The following is a 27,529-nucleotide window of genomic DNA, read 5'->3' as shown; positions in this document are numbered from 1 at the left end:
TCAAATATATACGTGCATTAGGTCCCTTGTTGAGGCCGAGTCAGAACATGAACTAAAATGAAATTCAGTCAGGTAATAATAATAATAATAATAGAAGTGAAAGCACGTTATAATTATAAAAATAAAACTACTGAATAATAATAATAATAATAATAAAACCTTTAATACCTACAACTACTGTGAATACTTATCCTTTCCTCTCTCCCTGAGTATTCGAAAATGTAAACATCATCCTCCTTTTTCTTCTAAGAATACTACCATTTCTCTCTGTGCAGGCATACAAAAGACCATATTTAGTAAATCTTAAAACTTAAAATTGTTTTCTTTTCCTTTTGACTCTACCTGAATATTCGAAAATGTAAACATCCTTTTCAATGCAAAAGTCCTACTGTATTCTTCCAACTGGACAGACAAACGAACGTCTCAAGAAAACTTTAAAACTTTAATATATTACCCAAATACGTATATTCACCTTTTATTGCAACAACACAATTGAATTCAGAAATTCAAAAATTCAGCGACGTGAATATCAGTATATATGTGTGTGTGTGTATGTGTGTGTATGTGTTGTGTGTGTGTGCGTGCGCGCGCGCGTATGTGTGTATATATATATGTGTGTGTGTGTTTATATATATATATATATATATATATATATATATATATATTACATACCAAATTAAGAGGAATGACCACCAAAGTGGGCTCCTATATGCTAGAAATAGACGTCAAATCGCCTAATCACGAAGAGTACGTGGAGTCTATAAACAGAAACATTTCCTATTATAGTAGGTGCATTAGGTATGATAAAAACATATTCAGACAAATACATAACATAAACACCAGGACTAACACGTATATATAACACACAGAAAATAGCATTACTAAGCACCGCGCACATCCTACGTAAAACAGTTTCAATACAGTAAAAATAAGAACATCGCAACAAAGCAAAGCACGTACCCAAGGCACTCAGAGCTGCCCTCGGTAGTGCAGTGAAAGCACGTGATAAAAATAAGACTACTGAATAATAATAATAATAATAATAATAATAATAATAATAAACATGGATGTGTTACACCGAGTTCCCTATACAAAAACAAATCTAATCCAATAACATCGATGGAATTAGGCAAAAGAACCGGTGGAAGATTTGAAGGAAGCGGTCTTTTAACGAAAATTATTTTTAAAAAATGAAATTTTACTGCCATACAAAGCACAGATTCTCCTATGCACGATATCTCAGTGAAACACGTGCGATCACACACGCAAAACCAACACCGGAAAGTTTACAAACTATATAAAAAAGAAATGGAAAAAAATAGTAAGTACATATATTGAATAATTACGCATACACTCGAACGTGTACACAATGATATATACGTTTTGATACCCATAGAACTACACATGCATCTTAATGTTTACACAACTACGTGAAAATCACAGGACACACTCACGCATACGAAAACACATATCACAAACGAAGCAAAACCAAAACTTTTTCTTTTCTTCTTTATTTATTTTCATTTTGTGAACAAACACAGACAGAGTGAACCATTCATAAGTTTAAAACGCCATACACACAAAAAAAAAATACACTATGCCCGGAGATAAATCTATCAACAAGAAAATACAGATGAATACCGATCTGCGAGCCTTAAGAAACTACGCTACGAGCAATGTTTACATGCTGAGAACTCGGTGACGGTGTTATCTCAAAAAACTGACCTTAAACAGACAAATCCGTCCTCTAATGTCAACGCCAAAGCTCGTCATGCCTCAATGATAACAAAGCAGATCACAAACCAGATTGGTCGTCGACCGAATCACAAAGGGCCACTTACGCGATACAGATCTGCTAGCCTTAAGAAGCTACGTCACGAGAGCTTGGAGACAGTGTTGTCTCAAAAAATTAACCCTAAACAGACAGATCCGTCCCCTAGCGTCAACGTCGAAGCTTGTTATGCCTCACTATTAATAAAACAAAATACAAACCGAAATGGTCATCGACCGCATTATAAAGGACCACTTACTCGGATAATGAACCAGATCCGAGACGAGAAATCTGCTACTGGTTCAAATCTTCCCAACACACAGGAGTTGGAAGTACCTCACAACCGGAATATTCCAACAGATGGCCATCTATGCTCGTCATCAAATAACCAAAAGAAAAAGAATGAAAAATGGTCTAGGGAAGATAATAAAGAAGTTCTTACAGCCTTCTACCATGTCATATATTTCCCTACAGATAAATCTAATACTGTACAAACCTACTTAAACTGGAGACAGAAACACCTTGAAGTAAGACCCTACATAGACAGTAACAAACTTGCCAACGTCAGAAGAAACATTATGAAAAACAAATTACTAACTGAAGTAGAGATTGACCAAATTAAACAAGCAGTAAGGGATAAAAAGAATGAAACTGCAGCTAAAGAAGATAATACAGAGGAAATGATTATAAACCAGCCCAAGGCTGATGAAAATACAGTAATGATTGAAAGAGTTAAGGTAGCTGATAGGCAAAGTGAAATACTCTCTGAACCAGCCATAAACACTAAGGCAGGTGAAAATCAAATAGATGAAGAAAGTCATACAGAAATCGACGCAACAGAAGTACATGATCTAAAAAATCAAATCATGATTGAATGGCTGAAAATTAAAGAAACCAGTATGAATGAACGCGACACTCTCCCCAAAATTCGCAATTCTAACCAAAATCTGAAAATAATTGGTAAAATCCTCCTTGCACTTAAGGATATAATTTCAGCTAATGATGTTGATATTACAGATCTCAACCACCTGTACTATGCATCCGCAAAAATCTCAACGGTTCTATGTGGTGAAAAGATTAGAAAACGACAACACTCCCACAAAAAGCCTTCTTCGCAAGAGCGCATTCAACACCAAATTAAGCTACTTAGATCTGATATAGAATGTTTGAAAAACCTTAAATTTGATAAGAGTATCAAACCTACAAAGACCCAAAAGCTAAAGAAAAATATAATGTGAAAACCATAGTTGACATTGATACCACCATAGAAACCATCAAGCAAAAGCTATATGCTAAAGCTGGCCGTATAGCTAGGTATGAAAAGCGTGTTAGATTCTTCAGAGATAATAACATGTTCAAAAATAACCCCAAAAATTTCTACAGGAAGATAGGGAAAACACCAGTAACAATAAAGTCTGTCCCATCAAAAGAAGTGCAAGAATTTTGGAATAAAATCTGGGCAGAAGATAAAACACACAATGAAAAGGCCCCTTGGATTGAAAGAATATTTACAGACCTAGACTCCTTAGAAGAGCAAAAGTGGGAGGGGGTCAAGGTAGAGGATATAAAATCTGCTCTCAGGAGGTCAAGCAAATGAAAGTCTCCAGGAAAGGATAAAATTCCTAACTTCTGGTTGAATGCCTTCCCAGAAAGCCATGAACTGCTAACAAAATTTTATAACGATGTTTTGCAAAATCCTAGTTTGATGCCCTCTTGGCTAGTTAATGGTTTAACATTCCTGCTTCCAAAAAATGAGGAAACAAACGAACCAAAAAATTATCGACCCATAACCTGCTTAACAACAATGTATAGGACACTAACATCTGTCCTAACCGAGTACACCTATAGTTTTTTAATAGAAAGTAGCATATTCCCTAATGAGCAAAAGGGATGTAAACGTGGATCTTATGGTTGTAAAGATCAGCTACTCATCAATAAGATGATCTTAGAAGATTGTCACAAGCGACACAAAAACTTGTCAATAGCCTGGATAGACTATAAAAAGGCCTTTGATAGCCTACCACGTAGCTGGATTAGGAAATGTCTGAAATGTATAAAATAGCTCCAACTCTGCGAAACTTTTTATCTGTAAGTATGAGATCATGGAGAACCACACTGATGTTGAACAATGACAATGAATCTCTAAATGCTGGAGATGTAAGAATTTCATGTGGCATTTTCCAGAGTGACTCACTATCACCACTCCTCTTCTGTCTAGCCCTAATACCGCTCTTAAAATTGTTCAATGATGCACAGTATGGTTATAAAATATTTGATAAAAATATAAATCATCTCATTTACATGGATGATTTAAAGCTCTTTGCAAAAATTGACCAACAACTCAAAGGCCTATTAGCAATTGTTAAACAATTCAGTGATGACATCAGGATGCAATTTGGCCTTGATAAATGTGCAAAAGTTACCTTCATCAAAGGAAAAATGACAAAAACATCTAATGTGAACCTTGACCAGCAAAATGTCATAAAAGAGTTAGAACCAGCGGAGAGCTACAAATACCTAGGGGTAATTGAAGGGGACAATATCAAGCATTCAGTGATGAGGGAAAGGATCAGAAAAGAATATTATCGCAGGGTGAGAGCAATACTGAAGACAGAGCTGAACACGAGAAACAGGATCGAAGCGATCAATGATCTAGCCATACCTATCTGAAAAACTCTGAGGACTGGATGCTAAAACTTGTCTTAAAATATGAAAGCAAGAAAGCATCTTACTCATTAACAAAACAGGCAAAGGAATATCTAAGTGAATTCCAATTGCAACAAATTCAAGAATTAGACGAACTAGAAACACCTGCAGAAAAAGCTAAGCGCTTGAAAACCCGTGCTAAAATTGCTGCCTTAGATATTATGACTGAAAAATGGCATGGAAAACCTCTCAATGGCAAATACCCAAAGAGAGCGAATAATGCTGATATTGACAAAGCCCTTACCCATCAATGGCTAATGGCCTCTGGCTTGAAATCAGAAACAGAGGGGTTTATCATAGCAGCCCAAGATCAATGCCTACTTACAAAGAACTACCAGGCCAACATATTAAAGAACGGCAGCTCCCCATTATGTCGTATATGCCAACAACAAAATGAGACCATCGATCATGTTGTCTCTATGTGCAGTCTGCTTGCGCCTACAGAGTATCTCAACAGGCATGATAGAGCTGCACAGTATATTCACTGGGTAATATGCAAAAACCTGGACTTGCACCATGATAAAAACTGGTGGGAACACATACCACCCCCAATACTTGAAAATGATCACATCGCACTCCTCTGGAACTTCACCATTCAAACTGACAGAGAAATAGACGCAAATAGGCCAGACATCATACTGAAAGACTTCAGACAAAAATCATGCCTCCTCATTGATATGACTGTCCCAATCGATATAAACGTATCTGTCAAGACCTACCAAAAACTGAGCAAATATAAAGATCTTGAAATAGAAATTAGCAAAATGTGGAATCTGAAGACGAAAACAATACCTATTGTCATAGGTGCCCTAGGAATGATAGCGAAACGGGCTGATTACTACCTAGCTCAGATACCAGGAAACCCCAAAATGGCTGAAGTTCAAAAGATAGTGCTCATGGGAACTGCCCATATCCTACGTAAAATACTGTCTATGTGATCTCAAATTTTAAAACAAACATAATTTTCTTATGGTTTCTTAAACATCCTCTAGAACAACACTGTACAAATTCAAATATATGGTACCCTAGGCATAACACCTACATGAACTTCTAACTTGTTGTCTCTTGAGGTCTCTGGGTGAGACTTGGATCCAACTTGTACAAATGCAAAACAAAAGTCAAACATAAAATGATAATAATAATAATAATAATAATAATAATAATAATAATAGTCTCAAATTTTGCCACAAGGGCAGCAATCTTAGTGAAGGGAATGAGTCGATTACATCGACCCCAGTGTTTATGTCATATTGAATTTATGAACCTTGAAGGGATGAAGAGCAAAGACGACCTCGCGGAAATTTGAACTTAGAACGCAGCGTCAGACGAAATACTGGAAAGCATTTCGCCCGGCGTGCTAACGATTCTGCCAGCTAGTGATGAAATCTACTCTCATTAAAATTGATAATTCTGTAAAGAAAGATGAACTTAAAGAGGAAAAGAACACAAATAAAGAAACAGTATTGAAGGTGAAAACAATGTACGGTCTGTTTGCAACAGATACGAACGCTAAGACAGATAGAGAAGCCCGGTGGCTATGAAATAGGATGAGTGACCTGAAGATAAAGCACTTATATGCGCAGCACAAGAACAAGCGTTAAGGACTAACTATGTGGAGTGCAGGAATCGACAACACTACTGACAGTGACTAATGCAGAATGTGCGGTGAGAGGGGTGAAACTTTATGGCACATCGTTAGCGAATGCCCGAAATTAGCACAACGCGTTTACAAACACCACATGACAATGTGGCAAGAATGATCCACTGGGAGCTCTGTAGAAATCACGGCCTACAAAGATCAAAGACGTGATATGAGCAAAGCCTAGAGAGTCACCAAGAATAAAAATTGTAAAATTGGGTGGGATGCAATGATTCAGTGCAATCACCTGATCAGACATCAGAAACCGGACATTGTTGTGGTGAATAAAAAAGAAAGAACATACATGATAATGGACATAGCATGTCCCGGTGGCAACAGAATCAAAGAAAAAGAAGAAAAACTGAACAACTACGACGATTTGAAGTAGGAAATACGAAGGTTCGATCAATGAAGAGAGTAGACGTGATACCAATAGTAATTGGCGTACTTGGGAGTATCAGCACTCAACTACCAACATAGCTCAAAAAGATTGGTACAAATGAATGTAAGCATAAAACACCTACAAAAATCAGCATTGCTTGGAACTGCAAGTATTTTTCGCAGGGTTCTTGAAATGATGATCAAGGAAGAGTTTAACCAAAGAGCTGAGGAGAAGAGAAAAGAAGACCTTCTTGAAATGAGAATGCATGGACAGCATGGCGTGAGCGAGGTGATTTGAAGCGTACTGCCGAAAGCCTGATCATTGCTACAAAAGACCAGGCTCTTGCTACCAATTCAGTGACGTATAACATCTATAAAACTTCTGACACACGGAAGCGCAGACCCAGAAACGCTGACACCCAGAAATGCAGACACTGAAATGCAGACACCCAGAAATGCAGAGTGTGGAAAATGTGACCTACTTGGTAAGTGGATGTGAGAGACTTGCACAAAAGGAATACAAGCACCGCCCCGATAATGTGTGTGTATCTTCATTGGCTTTTATGCCATAAATACCAATATGAAGTAACAGAGAATGAGAATGTACCAAATAAAGCTATGCAAGAGGATGGAAAAGTAACGATACTCTGGGACTATGATTTTCAAACGGATCGTGTAATCGAACACCGTCGGCCAGATATTGTCATATTGAATAAGAGAGACAAATAATGTCAGATCATTGATTTTGCCATAACAAATGACATGAAAAAATCACCAAGTACTTCGAATTGAAAGTGGAAATGGCAAGATTGTGTGGAATGCGAGAGGGTAATGTAAAGGTGATACCAGTAGTGATCGGAGAGTTGGGCTCAATCCCATTGAAAGTTCGAGACTTCTTAAGGCAACTGGAAATCCCATGCAAGACTTAAGTGAGAGGGTGTACCACACAGGGCTTAAATAAGGCACCCCAATATCACTGGATTACTCCTGCACGTAAGTGTACCACGGAAAGGCACCACTGTCCCATTATTTCTCTCCATTCTACTGGCGCAAGTTAAAGTAGTCCCACTGACTCGGGGCATCCTCGTCACATTCACCTACTTCTCAACAAATTCACAGCGAGGTGAGAACAACTTTCTCAACCTTCACCTTCCTTTCGTAATAGAAATGAAAATCTCGATTAGGATTTAACCAAAGAGGAAAGTTTCCTTCATAAGTTCTTTCTGTTTCGTCCATCACACAACCTCTTTTATCTTAGCCACCACTGAGAGAAAAATTGCCCGCCTTTTTCGTCCAAAGGAGGGTGGCAGGCGAATTTTATGAAGGAGACGGCTTACTGCCGGATCCGTATTACTCACAGTAGCAGCTACTCGACATAACTCCACAAGTCAACAATGCTCGGGCACTGTATGGATGAGTAAAGCGCTGTTTCGTCGCTCTGCAAGTATCTCGAGCAGCTTGGCTATCATTGATACCATGCCTTAAGAGTTTATCGCAAACCAGCAACACCAAGTCAGAGATTTCTAGAAATTATCCATAGGCCTTAGGCAGAAAAATCCTCCTGAATAGACCAGTCAGTATATTTTCGTTGACGCGCAGTGTTGCCCTGAGGTCGTCGTCGTGTTACCTGGAATTAATTACTTATAACGAAAATTCTACAAACCGTATTGCCAGACAGGCAGAGAAATTTGAGTGCCCCTCGATACTCTAGGTACCAGACGTCCTACTTCAGTTGAAACTTCAGTGATGATACTAACAAGGAAGCGCTGAAATGGAGGGGCTAAAAACGAGTTAAGGTGTACATTAGATATTTTCCACGGACGTGTGTGTGTGTGTGTGTGTGTGTGTTTGTGTTTGTGTGTGTGTGTGTGTATGTGTGCGCGTGTGTGTATGTGTGTGTGTGTGTGTGTGTGTGTGTGTGTGTGTGTGTGTGTGTGCATGTGTAAACATATACATAGACATGCAACTTTTTTGTAGATTGGATGTAATTAGCACTTCCCCAATAACATGTTCATATATGCCAGGGATATTCGAATAAGATTTTGAATTTAAAATGTCCGATGGTTGTCGACTGCACATGGATATAAAAGGCTAAGCTGCAATGTATTACCACTAACAGATTTTATTATTTCTTATATTTCATTCAAGTCTATACAATGAGTATTTTGTATTGTGGCCGTGTAAAGACCTATAAAATACAATTTCTCACTATTTCTCTTTCTCCCCCTCTCTATTCCTCTGTATATATATGTATATTTATGAACATGCATATCCTTACATAGATACAAATATATATTCATGTCTGCACACATACACATATATATGTACGTGTATTTATATATATATACACACACACACATACATATATATATATATATATATATATATATATATATATATATATATATATATATACATGCATATACTTTATATTATACATATATATATGTATGTATGTATGTTTGTATGTATCTATGTATGTATGTATGTTTGTATGTATGTATGTACGTATGTATATACATGTATAATAAAATGAGTTTATCGGACATATGTGCATATAATTATGCATACAAAGATACATGTATGGAGGTGGTTGTGAATGTGTATAGATAGCTATATCTGTCTATTGTTCCAATAAACGAGTCGGCTTATGGATCATTATTACTTTTATCATTACAGCACCGACTGCTGGCGCCGTTTTGTTTCTACACATTCCTACACAGAATGTTATGTAAGGGAAGTGAGTTTATGGTGTGAATAACAGACAATTGTAAAGCAGAATAGTTTGGTGCTAATAGAACCTATTTAATCTCTTACGTCACTTCGTTCAAGTTCTATTGTTACAGATGCATTTAGTGGTTTCACTCAATGTACAGCAATCAACATGTCAATTATGAATCCACACTCATACACCCGTTCGTCTGTAACGACGGTTCATGTTCTGGACTAGTAACCAAATGTGTAGCCTTACCTACAATATATTTGGGGAGAGGGTGTTCTTATTGTACTACAAACTTATTGCGTTACACCCACAATTTGGGTCTCATACCCTTAATCTTCAGATGTACAGCATTTCAGCTTTTGTCCATACATATGAACCGGCATAATTTCAAGTTATATACAACCATATCTACTTCATCAATTTGAAAGGGTCTAAATGAGATGAAGGCTTGTTTCTTATTCTTAGGACTAAATACAAATGATATAGTTTATATCGATGAATGGTGAATCCTGTAACGTTTATAAAATATAGCAATAGAAAACAATGAAAAATATCTACAAATGTGGTGCAACCGCGGACTATGAAGGATCAGGGTACCAGAAGCCCCAAAATACTATGAAAGCCGAACACAGCTTTACTCGGCTTTGGTAATCAGAGAAGCTGAAATAACTGGCCATCTTTTATGTGTTAATTTTACAACTTTGAATAAACCTTTCAGTCAATTTTCTTCAGGAAAGGATGCTACACTCCCTCTTATATTCCACTTTAAGTGATATCCCTGCAAACGTTGTTTCTCATAGACTCTAATCATTTATATTACTAACCGCGTTATCGGATTAGAAGAAAACTGTAAGTTTTTGATAAAATTTCAGCTGCTAGGTAGGCTGTGATTACGTTCGACACAAGACTGTAGGTTTCTCAAAAGGACGAGCTGTGGGAGTGATTCACAAAAACCCATCTCACGTGCTCACAATTTCGGAATCTTTGCTGATGCCACATCCTTAATGCATGTGTTCGCGTTATCACACATGTCACATCTAGCGCTCTGCGCCGTAGAGGTTGTCAACAGAGAGAGCTTCTAAGAAAAATCTGATCCTTCCGTAAAAAGGTTTGGGCGGGTGAAAAATGGAACAAAGCATTTTATCTATTTATCCATCTATCTATCCGTCTGTCAGTCTGTCTGTCTGTCTCCTCTCTCTTCGTCTATCTATATATATATATATATATATATATACAAGAATAAGGGCAGGGAATCGTCAATTAATAATAGTAATAATAGAATTAACAATTAACAATTTTGCCAAGTAGTTCAGTATGAAAAAACCTTTATCGGTAAAACCATTTATCATCATAAATATACAAGGATTAGCATTGAGTTGCTTCTCCAACATACTGAAAATTTAGAAATAGCAGTCAAAGAACTACTGATTCTAAACTACAAATTTTTCTCTAAATGGATGGCGATATTTATGGCACACATGGAACAAAAAACCGGAGGGGAAAGCATAAACAAAACAAGTCTTTAGTTAATCGGATACGATCGTTTCATGGTTAAGAGAATGAAAATTTCCCTATTCCAAATCTTCAGTCTGATATTCTGATAAATTTGAAAGTGTCTCTAAATAAATTCACGGTAATTTTTGGCCATGCGACACCAAAAATCAACGATAAGAAAGGCACTTACGAATTCATCGGCTAGTGAGTTCAGGCATCCCATCCCAAAGAAATCTATTCCATGTGCGTCACAAATAGTCCCGTATGAAAAAAGTCCCGTGTGGAGGGATTACGGTTTAGAATCAGTAGTTCTTTGACTGCTATTTCTAAATTTTCAGTATGTTGGAGAAGCAACTCAATGCTAATCCCTGTATATTTATGATGATAAATGGTTTTACCGATAAAGGTTTTTTCATACTGAACTACTTGGCAAAATTGTTAATTGTTAATTCTATTATTAATTGACGATTCCCTGCCCTTATTCTTGTATATTTTATATTTGATACCTCTAAGTTAGGTGGTTAAACCGTAATCCCTCCACACGGGACTTTTTTCATACGGGACTATTTGTGACGCACATGGAATAGATTTCTTTGGGATGGGATGCCTCAACTCACTAGCCGATGAATTCGTAAGTGCCTTTCTTATCGTTGATTTTTGGTGTCGCATGGCCAAAGATTACCGTGAATTTTTTAGAGACACTTTCAAATTTATCAGAATATCAGACTGAAGATTTGAAATAGGGAAATTTTCATTCCCTTAACCATGAAACGATCGTATCCGATTAACTAAAGACTTGTTTTGTTTATGCTTTCCCCTCCGGTTTTTGTTCCATGTGTGCCATAAATATCGCCATCCATTTAGAGAAAAATTTGTAGTTTAGAATCAGTAGTTCTTTGACTGCTATTTCTAAATTTTCAGTATGTTGGAGAAGCAACTCAATGCTAATCCTTGTATATTTATGATGATATATATATATTCTTTTATTCTTTTATTCTTTTACTTGTTTCATTCATTTGACTGTGGACATGCTGGAGCACCGCCTTATTCTTTGTAAGACTGGTACTCATTCTATCTGTCGTTTTTGCCGAAATGCTAAGTTTCGGGGACAAACATACCAGCATTGATTGTCAAGCGACGGCGGGGTACACACACACACACGAGCTTCTTTCAGTTTCCGTCTACTAAATCCACTCACAAGGCTTTGGTCGACCCGAAACTATAGTAGAAGACTCCTGCCTAAGGTGCCACGAAATGGAACTGACCCCTGAACCATGTAACACACAGCCATGCCAGACCGCTATGAAGACTTTAACTTTCCAAGACCCTGATTTGATGGTTTCAAAGAAAATATTTGGAACTTACCGATGATAACTTGAAAAGACTGTTTAACAAGATACAGGGTAAATTCCTCTTCTTTGTTGCGTTCATTTAGAAGCATTGACGCCAAAGAATATAACCAATAGCACAGCAGAGTTGATAGGGCTCTTCCATACATAAAAGATAATGTAATTTTCTAAGAAACCAAATATTTGAAAACTGTCCGCAATATATCTCTACAAAATATCTGCAGAGAAAACTGTTACGGGCTAGATTTTGTCACTTCGAAGCAATTAACAGAGGTACATTTTCAGAGGAAACATCAAGAAGTAAACTTTCTTTCAACTGGAAATCTGCAATGGTGTAATTTATACAACAGTTGCAAAAATTTACTTCTTGTGACCGGACACTTCCTGTAGAAAAATAGCTTACAAGAGACTTACATGAAATACTTCAGTAAGCCTCACATGTCAAGGCTTCACTTACCGTGAACATCTGACGTGCTTTGTTGCCTAATAAAATTTGACTAGTAGCATTGTTAGTTAGCAACTGCCTACAAATTTATGCACTACGCCATGCATTGAATGCACTTGCATTTTATTTATGCATATGTACATATACACCATATGTACGCACATATATCTTTAGCATTTATCTTTTATCTTCTACTTGTTTCAGTCAATAGCTTGCGGTAAAGCTGGACCACCGCCTTGAAGAATTTTAGACGAACGAATCGACCCCAGTATATTTCCTTTTTGGATTACTTTTTGCCGGAGCCACTACGTTACGGGGACGTAAACATATCATCACCGGCTGGTGGATGACAATTAGAGACGCGAAGACGCACATACATATGCACACACATAGATATTTTAACGACGGGTTTCTTTTAGTTTGCCAAATCCACTCACAACTCTTTGGTCGTTCCGAGAGTACAATAGAAGACACTCACCCAAGCTGCTACGCAGCGGGACTGAACCTGGAACCATGTGATTGCGAAGTAAACTTCTTATTACACAGGTACGCTTGCGCCTATATGTATATACAATATATTAAATTAAGTCAAACCAAATAATAGTATATTGGAGACATTTTATACGCACGCTTCAGTTAGTTGTACAATAGAAAAAAATGGAATTTCGTTTCTCCCGCAAAATCTTCGTGGTTTATTCGGCTCCAATCGGAAATTCTCATAACGTGCATCGCTTCTAAACATAATAAGAATTATATATAAATATATGCATGTAGGTATATATATGTATGTATGTATGTATTAATAAGGTATTAAAACAGAATGTCTCTCCCCAAACAACAAAATACATATGTGCACACACATGCACACAGAGACACACACACACACACACACACACACACACACACACACACACATATATATATATATATATATATAAATACAGAGAGAGAGAGATACATATATACATACATACATACATACACACATACATACATACATACATACATACATACAATCATACATACATCCATCCATCCATCCATACATACATACATACATACATAAATATACAAACTTGCAAACTGATTACCCTCAAGCAGGAAGTATAAGCTGTCAATGAAAAACTCCGACATCAGAAGAGAATAACTGAGGAAGAACTATAAACAAAAATTTAACCGCGACCAGGCAGCAGTACACAGAAACATGAAAGATACAGTGAACATCACAGAAGCTCCTTCACAAGAAGACATAGACTCCTTCTGGAGGAAAATCTGGAGTGAAGAGAAGGAGTTTGACCAAAATGCTTTGTGGCTGGAAGAAATCCAGAAAAGTTATTGCTCCTGTGTTACACCCAAGGCATACAATATTGATGGTGAAACTCTTGCAACAGTGATCCAGAACCTCCAAGATGGAGAAGCACCTGGAAGGGACTTGATCGCTGGAAATTGGTACAAGAAGCTAACCTTCTACCGCCTATGTCGTATGAACTGTACTAGCAAGCTCTCAATGGGAACAGTAGCATACCATGCTAGTTAGCTCTGGCAGAGACAAAATTGATTCCCAAATGCAGAACCACCCACATGGCAAAAAACTACCGACCAACTGCATGCCAGAACTTAATGTATAAAATATATACAAGACCATTATGAAAGCAATAACATCATCACAGCAGAACAAGCAGCTGGGAAGAAGGGAGTCTGGGGATGTACCGAGCAATAGCTAATCAACAAAACTGTGATATCAGAGGTGCGAGAGCATAGGAAAAACCTTGTTTGAAATTGTATAGACTACAAGTAAGCCTTTGATTCCGTTTCGCACTCATGGATGCCAAAAGCCCTCAACTTGCTAAAGTTCCAGTGAGCATAGTCAAAGCCATAGCTGACCTGACTTCATCGTGGGTCACCATCTTGAAATTAAACATAAAGAGTCACTGTATTATCACTGGTAAAATACAGTATCGTAAAGGCATATTCCAAGGGGACAACCTCTCTGTAGTGTTGTTTATACTTTCTGTAAATCCCTTGTCATTCACGCTAAGGAAGTCTGGAAGATATCTCACTGGTTCACAAGGGAACAGAAATACCAACATTACACACTGTTTTTTGTGGATGACTTGAAACTTTATGTAAAGAATATGAATGAGATGAAAAAGAGCCTTTACTTAGTTACAACATTCTGAAACGATGTAGGGTTGGAGTTAGGTCAGGATAAATGTTGTTACATGGTTGTGAAAAGGGAGGAAACCATAAACCAGCCTAGTATTGTCTCCATCAATGATTTGATTGTTTCCCCCTATATCTGACGAGGAATGTTACATGTAGCCAGGGGTGGATGAAAACATATCTTACAATGACATCTGTAACAAAACACGCGTCATTAAAAAATATTACAGCCGAATAAAGAAAATTTGGACCTCAGAACTTTTTGCATTCAATAAAACAGCGGCCCACAATATGTTTGCAGTGCCAGTACTCATACCAACATTTGGGCTGCTTGATGAGAACCGAACCATTGATGAGAAAACCCGAAAATTACTAACAAGCTCACATAATTTCCACATAAACAGTGACATAGACCATCACTAGCTAAAACCAAAACAAGGCGGCAGAGGCTTAGCATCGATCCAAATTGCCTTTCATCACCTGAACTGTAAAAATCTGTAAAACTTTTCAGAAGCTCCTACACATAAAGCAAAACATAGAAATTTGCAGATATACATACATACATACATACATACATACATACAAAAATACCCTGTTGTTGATGTTGAAATTCCAATGACGAAGATTTGGATCTAGGTTAGAAACCGGCTCTTTCTCTATTGGCAAGAAAATAAAACTTAATGATAGCATATGCACACAATAAAATACATAGAGTTAGATACATATATTGATAGATAGATACATACATACATACATAAATATATACATACATACATGCATACATATATACACACATTTATACATATATATGTACTTACGTACAGGAGTGATATGTGCGTGTGTATGTAGTATTTGTGTGTGTGTGTGTGTGTGTGTGTGTGTGTGTGTGTGTGTGTGTGTGTGTGTGTGTTTGATGTAGCGTGTAAAGTTTATCATAAAACGTCTATAAAATATGTTTTAAAAGTTTTCAATCACATTTATCAATCTTAAAGATTACGTTATCTAATATTGCAACATTTTGAATATATCGTGACTGATATTAATACTGAAGACTCTATAAAATCCTAATGCTCGAAAATTTGACATATAACGTTGAAGTTGTGATTTTAATTGGCCAGATTTTAAAAGAGCAACTTTCCATTCGTACAAAGTCGCCAATATAGCTACACATGTGTAATACATACGCGAACATATGTGCATACACACACATGCACAAACATATATGCATACACACATTTATATATATATATATATATATATATATGTGTGTGTGTGTGTGTGTGTGTGTGTGTGTGTGTGTGTGCGTGTGTGTGTGTGTGTGTGTGCATGTATGTATGCATGTATGTATTTTTGCTTTCATACATACATACATACTCATAAACCTACTTTTCAAATCAATATTTGATTCTGTTTCCTTAAATTTGGTGTTCAAATCTCGACTAGAGAACCTCTGCATTTCATCATTCTAGGAGTGCTCATATGTTAGCGTGTAGGGAAGTGTATGCAGCACCCCAGCGTAGTCATCGTTTTATCACAAAATCTAGGAAAGTATAGCCTCTTTCTTCCTTTTCCGATACACACACATACATGTAGTTACTTTTCTATCACCACCATACTATTGATAGTGACTTCGAAGTGTCGGCCCTGCTATGCTGTCATTGGACAATCGAACGACGGCTTAGCTGGCGGAAACTTCGAAGTCACTGTCAATACTATTATTGAAGAATAATAAATATGTACTCTACAAAAGTATGGAAAATTCCTTTTGTTTAATACAAAATTGCTTCTATTATCACTTAAGATAGAACGCTGGACAAAATGCTTGGTGGTATTTCGTCCGTCCTCGCGGTCTGAGTCCAAATTCTACCAATGTTGATTTTTCGCCTTTCATTCTTTCGGAGTCGATAACATAAATAACAGTCAATTACTGGGATCGTTGTCATCGATGTTATCGATTTCCCCTCCCTACAAGGCTACCTTGTTGCCATGGAAAAGTAGGATTTAATAAGGGTTAAAAAATTGGTAATCAACGTGAGTTTTCTATAATTCTAGGTCAGATAACAGAGTCAGATAATTCCATGTCAGATTACCGAGAATTGTTTTCTGTTTTGCATTCTCAAAAACAAATGAATGACTGGCGGAGAACCTGCATTATTGTTCTATGAAGTAATGTTAGGTCTCTTACTGATTGCAGTAAATTATGCCAAGTCCCCAATTTGCTCCTCAGTAGTTTTGTTGCTCACGAAAATAGGGTCGTCGAGTTAGGTATGGACCGTAACTAATTATGAAACACACATTAGTCACACACAGACACACACAAACATCCGATAGCCCCCACCCCACCTCCACACACACCACACACTTACGTAAAAAAGCCTCACACATTCAAACATTCACACACACGTGCTACACACATGAATACCTGGAGCAAGCACGTACATATCACTCCACACACACGTACATATTTGTTCACTCACACACTTAGACACACAAGCGTATACACATCCGCGCTCCCATACGTATACATATACGTGCTTACATAATCTTCATACTCACACAAGGGTTTGCCCACAAACACATACACACACACACAGCACATTATCCTCACATACACACGCATGCTTGCGCGCGCACACTTTAGTCAGACCACTGTAATCTCCCTTGCCGTCAATGTCTCCAACCTCTCTCTTCCTTCCTGTCAATCGAATAAATCAAGACGCGTTTTTCTTTTCTCTCCAGTTTTACCGCTTCTCCATCTGTTTCCTCTCCTCATTCCTTTCTGTAGAAGTGCGTTGGCTCGAAACGTCGAGAGTTCTTCCATTTAACATAGGCGTCAAACTAATGCACCTTGTTTGTTGTTCCCGCCTCTCTCTCCCTCTTTTCTTCTTTTTTTATATATATACATATATATACTACATATAATTAATTAAGGGAGAATACAAATGCGGCTCATAAACCATAGCAGCTGTTTAGAGAGCATTATGTCGATGCATTCTTAGATTACTTCAAGTAAAACCCAGCCATCATCACATAAATAGGTAAGTTAGAAAGAGACGATAACGAGTTAGCAACTGCCATAGTGAAAACATACACATGCGTACAGTATATACAATATATACAGATACTTATAGAATACCACCAACAAATGACAACTAAGATATATTTTAACTTACTGTGAGATCGACACTAAGTACCCAGTCATTCCTGGCGTCCTACATTGATTTACATAGATTCTAATGAATCCTGTAACTGATTATCTATTTAGCTAGCTAGCCAACAGGCTATATATATTATATGTGAGCATGTGTGTGCGTGTATGTGTGTATGTATGTATATGTGTGGGTGGCTATGTAAGGATTGTATATGTGTATGTGTGTGTGCATGAATGAATATATATATATATATATATATATATATATATATATATATATATATAGCCACAGCATGGCCACAGATCGTGAGCTAAAACTAGATAAAATGATAAAATGATATATATACACACACACACACACACACGCACACACACACACACACACACACACACACACACACACACACACACACACACACACACAAAGTGTGGAAAATGAGAGAATGAAGGTAACCGATAAAGGAATGGCCCAGAAAGAAATGGAGTGGAATAAGTAAATAGATTGGAAAAGGGTAAATATGCAAACAAATAGACAATTGTGTGTCTAGATTTTCGAAATTCAATCCCCTTGAGGACTGATGTATCTTGCAGTTCGACCTTGGTTTAACAATGTTGTAAAGTAATATATAGTCACTGACAACACTGATCAAGAAGACCGAAAGACCGACAACAGAGCAGATTCGATATGTTCGTTTGTGTATTTCCCAGACCGGTCATAGAGGTGAAGTGAGAACTGGATAATAAGAAAAACAATAAGATGTTTATCACATCCAAACATTACTCCATATACGAAAAACAAAACACACGGTTGAGTGGTTTACAATTAATTTATCAATAGCAAAACTCAGTAAGCAGAATTGACAATTCACTGATGCCAAAACATTTTGATGTCTCACAAATTAATATAGTTCTCTGCAATATGTTGGCATCTTTTTGACACACTATCTTACATTTCTCATTGTTTGGCCCTTGTCTCTATCAGTACACGCACGCACACACACGCATGCACTCTCATACACACACGCACATACATGCACTCTCATACACACACACAAACCTCCCCATTCTTAAACATACACAGATGAGTATACGTATATGAATGGGTACGTTTATAAATATATATATACACACATTCATACACACGAGCATATATGTATATATATATATATATATATATATATATATATATATATATATATATATATATATATATATTTAAATATACATACATATCCTTTCAACTGCTTCATCAAAATAACTATTAGTATGTCTCTATTCTATCATTCTCTTATTCTGTTGATTCTGATGACTGCATTCAGTGACAAAGAGATAGGATTCTTGTGTACAAGACTGGGCCAAGTTTTCAGGTTGAGAGCAACACAAAGCAGCACAGTGCCATCCAATAAAGATAGAGATCTAATCTATGCCAGAGCAGAGAGACTACACAGTACCAGAATTGAACAATTTAATTATCTGCCACAATGATTTATAGACAATATATTTTATTTTATTTATTACTCAGTTGTTTTTTTTCTTCCCTCTTGAAAAGAAATGTGTTTTTATTGATATATATGTATGTTTCGATGTGTATATATATATATATATATATATATATATATATATATATATATATATATATATATATATATATATATATATATATATATATATGTATATATATATATATATACATGTATATATATATATATATATATATATATATATATATATATATATATATATATATATATATATATATATATATATATATATATATATATATATATACATGTATATATATATGGACACATATATATTTATGTATATTTATATTTACGAGTATATATATATATATATATATATATATGTATATATATATATATATATATATATATATATGTATATATATATATATATATATATATATATATATATATATATATATATATATATATATATATATATATATGTATAAACATATACATATATACATATATATACATAGATAAACACACACACATACGTACATGTGTATTTGAGGTGTGTGTGTGTGTGTGTGTGTGTGTGTGTGTGTGTGTGTGTGTGTGTGTGTGTGTGTGTGTGTGTGTGCGTGCAATTCATAGTAGAAATATTACATAAACGCCGCTGGCGAAGCGTGTTAGATATGGGACTACTGAGTCTAAAGAGTCAGTTCAAATCTGCTGTAAACATTCCGTTCTATTTCAGTGCAGAATAGTTCAATAGTTCAGTACAGACTAGTTCAGCAACAGTTAAACCAGCTAACGAAAAAAAAACTACCGTCTGTCTAAACTGAAAATAATAATTTTGATAGACTGGTGTTGTATCATTTCACTTTGATAGCCTGTAACCGTAGCTAAGTTATTGTTCTTTTTCTCAAGCTGCATCTTACAGTTTGCTTATATTTTGTCCCTCGCATAACTTTTTACCGGCATGCATTAGCTCCAACTCGGGTAATAAGACAATTTTTCAATGTGTGAATTATACATTCAGAGACTGTTAACAGTAACTAAATATTCCTCGTTATATACATAGTAACTTGCTTGATTAAAAGTAGGCGCCAGTATTGTTAAACTTAAGGGAAAACACTCTTATGCACCTGTATTCTATTCGTACGTGCACCAATACTTACTGGATTAAGAGTATTACCATTTTTTGTTTTGAAATCAAAGTCCCTAGTTTGAACTAATGTGAATAATACAATGTACGTGAAAATATCAACAATGCTTCATCGTCAAGATTAAGGTTAATAGCCCATAAAATTATTAAGAACTACTCAGTCTCAGACATTTAGACATTTAATCGATGTTATTTGGCGGAATAGTATCGTTACGTTGTAACCAGCCACAACCAATTGATAACAACACATATAACAGCGTCATATGACAGTGGTTTAAGTGCTGTGAAAAATATAGAGCTTTAGCTCGAAGCGTTTGTATCTAATCTAGGATTTGCAATTCACAGTAAATTAATACTGATTTCAAATTTCGACATAAGACCAGAAATTTCGGGTAAGAGGGTATGTTGATTACATCGCCTCCAGTGCTCAACTGGCACTTATTTTATCGACCCCAAAACGAAGAAAAGTAAAATCGACCTCAGTGTCATTTGAACTCAAAACGTAAACAGACGAAATGCCGACAAGCATTTCGTCTGGCGTGCTAACGATTTTGCAAATTTGCCGCCTCACAGGAAATTGATATTAACGCATAATTATATACTACCTGTTAATACTGTTTAGCAATGAGTCAACCCTGTTTGAAAAGACCTATGATTAGAAACATTCAAACCATGAATATACTTTCTTAGACGTTGTTTATCAACGCACAACTGTATTACCCAATGTGTTTTGCCTTTTCTGAAGCTGGTAGCATTTGAGGAGGATTTTACTGATATTTCTAACAGTTTCAGCGAGCATTTACAGGCGTCCATTTAATTTTATTATCAAATCTACATATTGCCGCGGTCTCTCCTTATGGGGTACACACTAAAGCCCCGCAAGAAGAGCTTACAACTCTATTCATACGCTCGTTTCTTTTCTGTTAAGTAACCATTAACACTTAACTTATCACAGTGTCGCAGACGCAGAAAAATAGGAATGTCATCAATGATTAGAATTTTCACGATGACGATTTGATAAGAGATAAGTTTTTCATAAGGGTACCAATAAATTATTTACTAGTTATCACAACAACACAGTACGCTCTGCTCTTTTACTGTAGAAGCCTACATTGACAAGTCAAATGTATGCTGCCTTATCTTTCACAGCAGCGAGGTCATACGCTTCTGTACAAGGTAGCAACCAAATTTCCCTCAAGTCTCACTGTCTTAGCCTCTCTCTCACGCTATCTCTCTCTCATTCTCTCTTTTTCACTCTCTGTTTCTCCCTCTCCCTCACTCTCATACACAGACACACACTACAGTCTTAAAATAAGCACACATAACATAATGTAATCTGAGCAGACAATGAAAAAGTTGTGATAGACATGGGTGGAATGATTCAACCACAACTGACTTGGTGCCCAACGAAAATACAACAAACAAACCATACACTTCCTGATTGATGTAACTCTTGTCCTGAACGACTTTGAGTAAGTTCTTTTCCACTGATGGCTTCGCTAAAGATGAAGTTAGCAAGTAATTCATTACTAAAATTCTATTTGACAGGCAAAATATCTTTAATAGTGTAGGGATTTGTTGCATAGATTGTTAATTGGAAAGTCTTGGTTTTAGTTTTAAAATACATATTAAAACCATTCAAAATACGGCTACTAATACTTTCTCTTCAGAGAGTGATTTATCTGGATCGATGCTTATTTCTGGATCTTCATGGCATTCATCAAATTAATTTGTATTGTCATCTCCGCTGCAGGATAGTGGAAGAACTAATGGGCTGCGAGGGGAGAGCTGCTTTCTTGGCTCCTTCGTTATAGTCTGTTCCTAGGGAGAGAAAGAGAGAAACTAAGTAATAGAGAGCAGGACGGGAGGGAAATATACATTGAGCAAAATGGAGATGTTATGGTGAGGTTCTTGACAGAGAGAAAAGCAATAAAGAGAGAGACAGACAGAAACAGACCGAGAAAGAGAGACAGACAGACAGAGACAGAGACAGGCACACACAGAGTGCTTTTGTGTGCGTGAGCATGTGTACGTATATGGGTGTGTGTAGACAGGAATAAGTGTTAGGGAGGGAAAGAAAGAAAGAAAGAAAGAAAGAAAGAAAGAAAGAAAGAAATGAGAAATCAGCTCCCCACTTGACTAGTACTTTATTTATGGGCTACAAAAAAATGAATGACAACTATGGTGTCAACCGTATTTAAACTCAGATTGCAGAAACGACTTTAATTCCATGCTCTAAACATTCTGCCAATTCGTTACTTTATCAGATTAGTAATTCGACATACATCATAGATAAAACGTAAATTCAATTTTCAAGAATTCGGTACCTTTACTTGGATGCTATGTAAAATAAGGTATATACAATTAAATGCACAGCCAAAACATGTAAATTCCCATCTGAAGTAATATTAAATTCAGAATATATGAAATGGTAATTCCATTGAAGCAGTGGCGGATTGTCTCTACTGAGTTCATCCGCTTTTTGGCAGAGTATGCTATTCATCCTGAGTGGTGCCTAACAAAAGCCACCCTCTTTGTGAAGCAGGTATGGTTGAGTTGCCAGTTTACTCCCCAACGGCCCGACCATGCAACAGGTTGTACTGGGTTACTTGTTACCAATAGCACTGAGAATGATCTGACATAAATACACACACACACACACATATATATATATATACACATATATACACATATATATACACATATATATAAGCACACACGCATACACACATACGCACACGTACACATATATGATAACAAGAAACGTGTGTCTCTCACAAGTAGCATAATTTAATCTATTAAAATTACTTATTCACTGTCAATGCTCAGCATTTGATTAGAAGTTACTTCGTGATATTACCCAGCTCTATTTAAAATAGCTAAACAGAATAAATCTCGAATATAATCATATACAGAAAATATGCGTATATTCATTTCTCAGTAATCTTCCGGGACATGTAGATGCTTTCAGTGACTATTCGCCTCTCATCCAGAGTAGAAACAGACAGATTTCCCCAAACCTATGCTATAAATAGCAGTTGGTTACTAATGAAATATTGACGAAATGTACAGGAAGAATGTTCAACAGATGTATTGAAAATACCGCCATAGTGCTGAACTAACAAAGATGTCAAGCTAGAAAGTTAAAAATACTTAATACTAATCAGAAAGAAAGTGAAGCTATGACTAAAGTCTATGCGAAAGAACACACACACGTATGTGTAGAAGGATACGTGTGTGTGTGTGTGTGTGTGTGTGTGTGTGTGTGTGTGTGTGTGTGTGTGTGTGTGTGTGTAGATGTATATAGAAAAATAGAGAGACAGACCGAAAGGCAAACAGAAAGATAGACAGATAGACAGGGAGATAGATAGATAGATAGATAGATAGATAGACAGACAGACAGACAGACAGACAGACAGACAGATAGACAGACAGATAGATATATAGATAGATAAATAGATAGATAGATAGATAGATAGATAGATAGATAGATAGATAGATAGATAGATAGATAGTGAGTGAGTCAGAGAAATATTCACAGAGACAGTGGAGAAAGACAGTCAAGTGAATGATTGTCTTTGTGAATGATTATGTATGAATATGATTGTGTGTGTGTAAAAACAGAAATATTTAGAGTAAAGTTACTCTTATTAGATTAACATATTTATAGCATAAACACAGTGTATAATACTTATTATAGGCGACAGCCATATTTAGAAACCAGTTTAAAACTAGAGACCTATTTCAACGCTATATCTCCAAGGTAGACATATTAAAACAATAAATCTAGTTGGACGACAGCCTTATTTCGACAATAAACCATTTTTCGAGGCATGCATGACCATGTTAATTAACTTCAGAGATCAATATTTCTCAGAAAATTCCAATTATACCATAAACAGAGAATGGTTGATTTATTCTTCTTTGAAAATGGAAATTCATAGAAGATGTCCAGTTGAAACAAAATAAGCAACAATATGATTTTTATCCTCTCTGTATATATATATATATATATATATATATATATATATATATATAGATAGATAGATAGATATATACACATGCATCTATGCATGTATGTACGTATGTATAAATTAATGCGTGTGAATGTGTGTATGTGTATGTATATATGTCTATATTTATACTATACATATATATATATATATATATATATATATATATATATATATATATATATATATATATATGTATGTAGGGAGGGAGAGAGAGGGAGAAAGGGAGGGAAGGAAGGAGGAGGTGAGGTAGAGATGGATGGCTGCTGGTTGGATGGACGGATGGATGTTGGCAGGTAGGTAGATGCGTGTGCGCTTATAAGTCTAAAGAAACTGACTCAGAAATATTTTCACACCTCTTCACATGTAAGGCTTGCGGTGAGCTTGCATCTCTCTCTCTACACATGCACGCAACGTGCATACCCTCATACAAATCCATCTCGTACACTTTACACATACAACATACACCACTCACATGTGCATGCACCTATACATACATATACTATACATATATACACGCATTCGCACACACACACATATACATTTACATATATGAATTGAAACATACAAATATATATATATACATATATATATATATATTCTCCCATATATATATATATATATATATATATATATATATATATATATATATATATATATTTATGCATGTGTCATGTGTTGAAGTATGAGAACAGTCAGGAAAGCAGAGATAATATATTTATACACACACATACATAATACTATATATGCAAATTAGTACATGAGCATGTGTGTGTGTGTGTGCGTGTGTGTGTGTGTGTGTGTGTGTGTGTGTGTGTGTGTGTGTATGTGTGTACATATTTGTATCAGTGTAAGCCAGAGAGAAATATGATATATATAGGTTTTGTGACTCTCTGAAGTGGGGTGGTTCACTAATTCCATTAGTATAGCGCATATTAATTAGATCTCGTTTATTCATTCCTTTATTCTTCTATTCCATTTCTATGTCTAACGAAACGATGGCTAATTTAACACATGATCTATTAGATTCAGTTCTCACAAAGGACCCAACATCGCTTCTTACAGTGCTCAGATCAAATCACGTTGTCAATGCTCGATGACGTCATTGTTACGTCACATGACTGAAATACAACTGTGCAAGATTGTATATATTTTTTGTTTCTTTTCTTATTACTTTTATTTCTATTAAATCCTCTGCGTTTGGTTTCTTATTCTTTCCCATTTTACATCTTTTGCTAAGAATATGTACATAAGTATATCAAGTTCAAATCTCAATCGAATCATTTCAGACTCTTATTTTTGATAATTATAATAATGTAACTTTGCGACTACTGTTGTCCCGTATTATTTATCTCGACGAAATTAAATCTCAATATAACTTCGATTCTGAGTCGGGATTGATATACTTTTGGAAATTGTGGTTCTTCCAAAGACGTGGGTCGTACACATGTCTATTTCTTTGCACATATCAAACATATGTAACACTACTTCGTTTAGCTTAAATGCTGGGCTTTAAAATCATCCCCTGGGGAGCTTCTACCGGACAAAGTTTTGCTATTATTTTGTGGTTTTCCAAGTTCATGGAGACTTGCGTTTCCATGATAATATCACCTGACCATACATCACGAAATATTAAAAACTGGCTCTCTTTCATTTACTACGACGAGAATTCCAGCTGACCCGATCAACGGAACAGCCTGATCGTGAAATAAACATGCAAGTGGCTGAACCTTCCACAGACACGCATATCTGAACATAGTTCTTTGAGAGATTCCGCGTGACACAGAATGTAAGAAGGATGGCCTTTTGATATGCTGGTACTACTCATTTTTGCTAGCTGAGCGGAATGGAACAATGTGAAATAAAGTGCCTTGCTCGAAGACACAACGCGCCGCCGAAAATCGAATTCACGAGCTTGTGATCTTGAGCCAAATACCCTTAACCACTAAGCCACGCACCTTCACTCACCGAATATTATATATGATTATCACTGACCCATATTGTTTCACTAAGGTAACTTTTAGCTAGGGGTCCATATTATCACCTATTACCAGAGACAGTGAACACTTTGTTTCCCCTCAAATGTTCGGGGACCAGCTTCCAGGCTGATGCCTCACTATTTGGGATTCGACGTTTGCCCCTTATATTTAAAAAAAATACATATCGTGCCATATGCCCTTCCGCTCGTAAAGAAGAATATTTCACGTAAAATATATCGTAGGTTTTCTCCAATTCGAGTTTAGATAGCATCAGAAAACTCGTTCTTTCTGTCACAAGACAGGGATTACGTTGTTTTTCTGGGATACAGCACTTTCATCTAAAACACTTTGGTCTAAAACACTTTGGTCTAAACCACTTTAGTCAAAGACATTTTTCTCTAAAAGCATTTTCCTCTAAAGACACTTTCCTTTAAGCATTTTCGTCTAAAGTCAAAAAAGATTATTAGAGTATATTTACTTAGATCTTTTACATTTTTTAAAAGATTTCATAAACAAAATAGTTATTAAACCAAAGTGAGTTTAGACAAAAATTTCTTTATACTAAAGGGCATTTTTGACAAAAGTGTATTTAGACTATACAAGAGTCACTTTAGACCAAAGTTCTTTAGACCATAGCGCATTAGACCGAAGTGTTTTAGATGAAAAGTCCTAGATCCGCTTTTCTTTATATACATAATTACTTATGGTAGGATGTCTTCAGTGCCCAAAATGTTACCAGATTTTGATATTTCCGGAGAATGTTTCATATTGAGAATCTTCTTGTTGGATAAAACATTAGCGAAAGCCATTTTATCATTGCCCTTGTTCATACCCAAAGCGATTCGTACATGCATACAGTGTTGCTGTTGTTGATGTCGAAATTTCTACTCGCTTGATTTTAAATGATTGTTTTTTCCTCTCTTTTGTTACTACATTATATTAATAGTTTGCGTTGCTATTAAATTAACATTATATTTTTGTTCGTTTTCTGTGAATGGGACGCATTATTTTATACATTTTCAGTTTTCTATTGGGGACATGACGTGAAATTTTCGTGGTTACTTTTGTTTGTGGGGGAC

The sequence above is a fragment of the Octopus bimaculoides genome, chromosome 6, assembly GCF_046866305.1.
Source record: "Octopus bimaculoides isolate indiv1 chromosome 6, ASM4686630v1, whole genome shotgun sequence".
NCBI classification, from domain to species: domain Eukaryota; kingdom Metazoa; phylum Mollusca; class Cephalopoda; order Octopoda; family Octopodidae; genus Octopus; species Octopus bimaculoides.
This window is presented reverse-complemented; position numbering follows the sequence as displayed.